This window comes from Alosa sapidissima, chromosome 12 (assembly GCF_018492685.1).
Source record: "Alosa sapidissima isolate fAloSap1 chromosome 12, fAloSap1.pri, whole genome shotgun sequence".
Lineage (NCBI taxonomy): Eukaryota > Metazoa > Chordata > Actinopteri > Clupeiformes > Clupeidae > Alosa > Alosa sapidissima.
In genome coordinates, this window is record NC_055968.1 from 27,095,235 (window position 1) to 27,103,113 (window position 7,879).

General features: G+C 41.0%; 3 non-coding genes across 3 annotated transcripts; 2 read left to right on the forward strand and 1 right to left on the reverse strand.

Annotated features, from left to right (window-relative positions):
- Positions 1-1,576: 1,576 nt before the first annotated feature.
- trnag-ucc lies at positions 1,577-1,648 on the reverse strand. Its single transcript has one exon. It is a non-coding gene; the product is annotated as a tRNA-Gly (tRNA).
- Positions 1,649-2,261: 613 nt separating this feature from the next.
- Positions 2,262-2,335, forward strand: trnai-aau. The gene has a single exon. It is a non-coding gene; the product is annotated as a tRNA-Ile (tRNA).
- Positions 2,336-6,094: 3,759 nt separating this feature from the next.
- On the forward strand, positions 6,095-6,168 carry trnai-aau. The gene has a single exon. It is a non-coding gene; the product is annotated as a tRNA-Ile (tRNA).
- The last annotated feature ends 1,711 nt before the right edge of the window (positions 6,169-7,879 follow it).

Genomic DNA, 7,879 nt, shown 5'->3' on the forward strand with positions numbered 1-7,879 from the left:
TGATGCTGACGGTGTTCAAAATCAATGGGAATGTGCCTGAACAACAATGACTGAAACATTGCCCTAAAAAAATTCTCAAAAATCTGCTAGTCATTAGCTTGATGCTAAATTGGTTATGAAGACTGGAGACTATGATGCCAACATGATCTGGGAAGTATCTATTTAAATGGAAACATTTACTTTTTTTTTTATTAGGTATGTATTCATCATGAAATGAAAATTCAGAAATAATAAACACAGGAATCATTTCATAAGGGAAAAAATTAAATCAACAACAGCAAAACTGCCTTTTAATGGAGGGTAAAGCTGTCTGACAAACAAATCATGTAAACAAATATGTGAGACAGAAATAGGATAAACCTGTCAAGTAGGCCTACAATGGTAAACCTCAAATGCTAGTGTTTGGGCGCCCTCCTGTGGTCATGTAAGATCTTGCTCATCAGTACATTCGTGTTTATTGTGTACAAAATCTGTACAAGATCAGTATCTGTTCAAAAGGTTAATTTCTTGCTCCATTTTTAACTTGTGATGTAGGCCAATTCTACTATAGTTTACTTGCAATATCAAAATATCCAGAGAAGAGACCTTTGAACAGTGAAACAGCCCCTTCAGATGAGCAATACTGAGAAAGAAGAGAAATCAAACTCTTAACAGTGGTCAGGAGCAAAAGTGGCATAAGCAAAAGAAACCTGTTAGCCATAAATTGATTAAAAAATTCATGACCCTCACACACACACACACACACACACACACAAAGTTAATGTTGCTGATGTCTGAGCTCTCCAGTCATCTCTATGGTGTGGCAAATCAGAACCAAATTTCCCCCTGGGTTGCGGCACACACACAGGCAAAGGAGATACCTGGGGCCACCTGGGACTCACTCCAAAGAGTAGGCCAAGACAATTTCCCCTCAAATCACCTCTCTATCTTAATCTGACAGCCTGGCTCGATTAGGAAGCATGGAAATTACTTCTCTCCCCACCAGCTGTCATCCTGGAATTATCTTAATTGTAGCATGATTATGCCTCTGAGCTGCTGAGAGAGGCCTTCACTGCTTCTTGCATTTTATAGGGAGGAAGTAAATAAATAATTGAAATGATATGATGCTTGGGGTATAGCGGTTGGCTTAGGATTTGTTTAAACACTGTAAACACGAACAGGCATACATGGTCTCTTCCACTCACTTACCCATTAATTCACTCAATCTCTCTCTCTCCCTCACACACACACACACACACACACAGCTTTATTGCTAAGCATGAATCATCAAGACATGTCTTTTCTGACATATGGACTGGCATAGCCCAAACCAACATATCTGATTACCACTGGATAAACACAATAGGCAGTCAGAGGATTTTTGGACTTACAAGGCCTGGGTGTGGTGTGCTAGTGGAAGCGTGTGTGTTATGAGGCAGAGAGAGTGAACAGGAAAACTGGTGGAATAAGCAACTTTCCGTGCTCATTCTAATAGTTGCAGAGACTATATAGGGAGACCTTTGTTAGTAGCTCATTCTTAATTAAATCTAGGCCTATAAGAAGTAGTTAGGACGGTATTACTTCGGAAAAAGAAGATTGCGTTGGCCGGGAATCGAACCCGGGTCAACTGCTTGGAAGGCAGCTATGCTAACCACTATACCACCAACGCATGCACATTAGGGTAAAATGTGTCGTTAAAGAACGTGATTATCACTGTTTGTCTATCCTTGTACTTGTACTTTATTCTTCTCTGTAGGCTAATTCATTTCAGCACCACAAGGAGGGTAAAGATGTGTTATCAGATACGTAATCAAAATAATTTCAAAAGATTTTCAGGCTTCACAGCTTTATCGCCGCTTCTCGTTGGTTCGAAATTCTTTTTCAACACAAGCCGATCCAACACTGGTGACAACAGTTGGAACACCTTCCTAAAAGCTCTAGCCTACATTGTGTATGTACATGAGATGTAATACAATGGGCTCGTAGCAAAAATCTGGGCTCGTCCGGGATTTGAACCCGGGACCTCTCGCACCCAAAGCGAGAATCATACCCCTAGACCAACGAGCCACACTTTCGAATTTCTTTTATAAGGTTTAAAACATACAGAAATATTACAGTTATGTGTTAAACGCGTAGTTCGTGGTAGCCTGTGTAGCGCACATAATTAGCATACGCTCTGCAACAAATTGCAACGTCATCACCCTCTTTCACATCACCATGCTACATTTCGCTACATGTTATTTTTTACGATTTTGAAAATAATGTATACATCGCACGATCGTGGCCGGTTAGCTCAGTTGGTTAGAGCGTGGTGCTAATAACGCCAAGGTCGCGGGTTCGATCCCCGTACGGGCCAAACAATATTTATGACAATCATAATTGCAAGAACATAGTCCCACGGAAGCATACCTGCCAACACTCCTCACTTGCATGACCATCAAACTTAATTTTAAAATCCTTGATCTATTCGTGTTTTTAGTCTAACATGTTCCAGGTTACCAGATTGTGTATGAAATACACCATACACATGTATACACAATCACTTACTTTCAATTTAAATCTTTTTGTCATAAAACCTGGCAACCCAAAACCCAAATAAGGAAGCGGGTGCATACCGAGTCTCGCAAGCAAGCGGGCTAGCTAGTTGCCTGACTAGTTGAATAGCCTACTCCACAACTAGCTGTTGTCAAATTGTTAAGGGAAGTAACACATCACATAAACGGTTATTGAGTGTTGTTGATACACAAAAGAAAGTGTCCTCGGAACATAATTTGACAGCAGCTCTGGAGTTTTTTGTAGAGGTAGGATGCATACATAACTGACATGCGTATCTGTTTCAGTAAGGTAAAAGCAACGGCCGAAATGCAGTGTTGCAATGAGTGTATGAAACATGTCGATGTCAAATATGTCAACATGTCATGTCAAACATGTCAAACACCGATTCTGTGCAAACGCGCAGGTATGATCGGAAGAGCAATGAAACATGCACATTTAAAAGCTGTGTGTGCAGATTCCTCTATTTAAAATTACTACTATAACAACAATTTTATGCATGTGAATATAAAGCCCTTAAAAAGAATCATTAGCCTACTCTTTTTCGATGCTTCCACAAGGTGGCGCGCCAAACCCCATCGTCACAGAGCCATACATACATGTGCATTACATAGCTAGCCTTCATTTCCAAAACCAAGCTAAATTCATCTTAAACATATGCCATGTTACATGGGATGCATTCACTGTCATAACACACACGAACGTTTGCTCTAATTAAACACAATTTAACCAAATTTACATAACTAGCCTACAGGAACCTGCTTTTTCAGCGATGGAAGGTTAACATTAGACGGTTAGCGACATAGAGGTTAGCGATCTCGCTAGATTCAAACATTTTTGCTAACTTCTGAAATAAACAAAATGTCGTTGAAAACAACCCTTTCAATAGATAACATAATGATGCAATTTACTTACTTTAAACGAACTGTAAGGTGTATTCGGTAAGATTCCATAGAGCTGTTTAATTAATTATTATTTTCCACAGAAGAACTTGAAGCTTATGTCCTGTCCACCATGCGCCAGAGAATTTTCCACGAGGCACCTTGGTTTGGACATGCGCATATTGCCGTTGTGCCAGAAGACAGCGAGTAACAGTGGAGTAACCAAAGAGCAGGGTATACAAAGTAGCATATTTAAGCAGACCTGATACATTGAATGCCAATACCGTTCAACATGTAAGGGTTAAATGTTCAAGGTTTCAGAGAATAAAATCAGCAACCAGCATATTTAATGGAATAATGTAAACCAGGTAACCTTTGTATTGTTTTAGGGTACAGTAAGTGCAGCATATCAGCATAATTGTAACCTACAAATGACATCACATTTACATTTATTAATTTGGCAGACGTGTTTATACAAATAAAGACAATCCTTCATGATACATAGAATAATTACTAATATAAACACAAAAAAGAATATCTAAAAAAACAATTATTTATTAATTTCAATGAAGTAGTAGGCCTACCGGAGTTATTTGGGCTATGTTTCGTAAGGCCTACTCAATTAGGCCTAATCAATTCACTGCGTGTTTACCCACTAACATGGGTGTGTGTGTAGGCATGGGTATTGGCATCTATTCTCTCTGTCTCCAGGCCCACTGCCACAGAGCAGTAGAGCAGCCACAAGTCCTTTAGGGTAAATTAAATACATACATAAAAAATACATGTAAATAGGGTAGTACAAAACATATCAAACACAACAAATAATGCCGAAGAATCTAACTGTACTCACTGCTCCTCTTCATCATGGCCAGCCTCCTGCTTTGTGTCTACTTCATCCTTCTGTTCTGTGTTCAGCTCGTCTTCCTCCCTTCCTATTGATTCCTCCTCCAGGATAACATCTCCTAGCCTGTGGTTTCTGTTCCTCTCCTGCATTGCCTGCTCGCCCTCCTTTCTCTGCTCCAGTGTGCAGTGATGGCTTTCTAGAGAGACCTGAAACTGGTTCGGAATAATGAGATCCAAGCTCATGATACCTCTGGACCAAAGATAAATCTTGCTGTATAATAACTCCTTACTGGAATACCATCAACCCCTGGACCGTCTTGAGTTACTTTCTCTCAAAACCATCAACCAAATTACCCGCATCCCCTCGAGAGCAATTTTCAGTTGTTCCTTCAGTTCATCAGTCTGAGAAATTACCTGTCAGAAGTATGTATTTATCAGTGAACTACCAGTCATTTATGCCCATGTGTGACTGTGTACACAAGATAAATACTCACATTGGTTAACAGGCAAGTAGTTTCACCCAGTTCTTTCTCCTTCAGAAGATTAATATTCTACGTAGTAAGAGGACAACACAAATGTTATGCCATTACCAATTCTACTTAAACATGCAATGGCAGAGTAATATCGGTATGAGTTAATGATAGCATACTTCTAGTTGGGGAAGCCGAGCTTCATTCGCCGCTACCCAGAGTTGAGCTGCTCTAACTGCTCTCTCCTCCAGAAACAACTGACACACACACAAACACACACACACATTTCTACAACAGATCTGAAAAAGTGATGACACTCAGTTGTAATCATTTGAGTGCCATTTCCACCTCTTTATCCAGTTGGGAACTCCTTTTATACAACCTGGCATTTTCTTCCTCCTGAAGGACACAAAACATAACATTGCACAAATAATTAACCAATCAGTATGGCTTTTAGTTTTTAGTAGCTCTAATCTGATATCGTTTACTCTTCGGTCATTCGTATCAAATCAGACAGAATCCGAGAAAGGTTACTGCACCCCATCTGACGTGACACGGAATAAGTGGCCTCTTCTTACCAGAGCGCAGATCTCCGTGTGCATGTTGTGAATCGTCTGGAAAAAGGCCTGGGCAGCTGCGCACTGATTTGGCTTTCTTGAGCGGAGTGGCATTACTGCCGATCAAGGTAGGACAATTAGACTGTATGATGGTTAAAGTAAACAACCTACAACCACATGATAGGCATGTCAAAAGGTGAGGTCCACTCTGAAGTCTTAGGTGCTGTCTATGGATTCTTGCCGCCCGGGAATATAAATCCCACCTGGCCTCCGCATCATTGTAGCCTACTTTAACTAAATCACTAGGCTACTTACGTAGTTGGATACGAGTTCAAGATTCCAGTCTTTTAATTCTGTGGCAGCATCAGCGAACTTGCACTGCGGACCGTTTTGGTTGCTAAGTTTTAAAAAATCCTCTAAGATGCAACGCTGGAATGTTTGTTTTGAAATATTCAGTGCTGCCAAAGTAAAAAGGTAAATAATTCTATTCTGAGCAATTTTCCATGCTATCACGTAGACGTATGCCTAGAGTCCACTCCTTTGTTGAAACAGTGGGCCAGAAGAAAGCGAAGTGCTGTGGGGCCTATGGCTATGCCTTTTTGCACAGTTTCTGGTAGGCTAGGCTACAAGGCAAATGTTTCAGGCAAGTGTGCCTAATGTCTGAGTGGCAGCAGTGGTTTGGAGATATCACGGAGTGCAGTCAGCGAAATAGTGACTGTTATTTTCTTTTAGTAGGTTACAAGGTATATATATTCAGCCTGACTTTGAATGTAGTAGACTATGAATGTACAAGTCTAGTAGCTCGCCGTGTGGCCGGTTAGCTCAGTTGGTTAGAGCGTGGTGCTAATAACGCCAAGGTCGCGGGTTCGATCCCCGTACGGGCCATCTGTTTTGTATCGCCTAGGTCGGAGTACGGCACATTTGGCTAGAATTACGTCGGAACGTGGAAATACAAATCTCTCCATTTAGGTGCGCAGATCTAACTGAAGGAGTTTACACATTGCACGTGACATGCACCGCGCTCGCCGCTAGTTTGCGCTTGATATCCCTTGAGCGTGATGCATCCTAGACTCATCCTGCGTTCATGAGGTGTGGGAGTAATGGGAAGGTTCTCAGTGATGGGATGATGTCGTTTCTTCCACTGCAAGTGTTCATGTGCTTAGGCTAACTGGTCTAACCCATTTACACTGAATTATGCTAAGATGGGTTAACTGTGTCAGAGAGGGCAATTGCACGCACAGAGAAGAGACTGGTTTAATCTTATCTAACTCTGGGGAAGCCGGCAAATAAGTTTATTTCTCGAAATTGTCCTTTTTACACCATATCACAGTCTCTGCTCATTGACGACGTTTAAACGGCAGACTTTTACAAAATGTGGTTGTGCCTAAAGGCATCAAGAAAGAGACCCCTGCAATGCATTCTACAGGGCAGTCACGCGCACACACCCATTCATTAGCCTACTCCCTCTCACGCCCCCCACACTCACGCAATCCCAGTTACTTGCTCACCCACACTCATATTTTCCTGATTTTTGGTCGAACTTTTCAGCTGTTTTGGAATTTCTGATATGTGGTATTCTCTATCTAGCCTTTTTTAGTTTTAATAGACGGAATGTTTTGAGTTTCGTGAGTTTTTTTTTTTTTGAAGCTGATACAAGGGTTTGTAAAGTGATTCCATGTTCCCTTGAAAAAAGTATTCAAAGTATTTTCAAATTACCAAAAAACATATATTTGTATATTGATACATACTAGTAGGCCTAAGTTTAGTTCTATAAACAGGAAGAAAATGAAATTTAATTAAAATACATATAGCCTTCACATTAAACAAGGAACAGCAGGACACAGAAAGCAAGCATAGTGGGCAGATGTTAGAGGGCAGAGAAGGCCAGAGAGTACAGGTGGATTTTGAGCCTGGATTTAAAACCCATATATGTTGCTTGTGTTGTACATTGTGCGTTGTGTTTTAATTTTGTATGTGATGTGTTTTGTATGTCTTTTTTTTTTTTTTAGCTAAGTGCCAAGTGCTTTTTGCCTTAGCTGAAAGCAGGGGATGTGGAGGTCTTTGTTCCCAGGTCTAAGAGACCTGGGGCCTGTACTACGAAGACTGGCTTATCTGGGTAACTTCGAGAGTAACTTGATCACGTGTGGCATAACTTCCCGATTAACTCGTACTACGAAAGGTGGATATGTTTTAACCTAGGTATGCTGCCATGGCAATTTACCCTGCATCTCAAACCTGCTCCGACCAGGTTATGTTCTTGGTTAACCCGAGGTTTCCGTTAACCACACCCTTTATAAGTACCACCCCTCCACTACAATTCGAGACAATGTCGGAGTACCTGGATGGTCCATATGACATTGGAGCGCAAACATGAGGGGCTCTCTTCGCAGGGCGAGGGGTTTTAGAGACAGCCATATATAGACTATAGCATATATATATATATATATATGAACATATAGATTGTCAGCCGAAGGAATTCGTTATCTTTGTCAGATGATAGGCAGAAGTCTCTAATGTCACCCATCATAGCAATACCCTTACGTGGACATTCATGTATTCCATCTAATCGGTGATGCTGAACATCTGAGCAAGTATG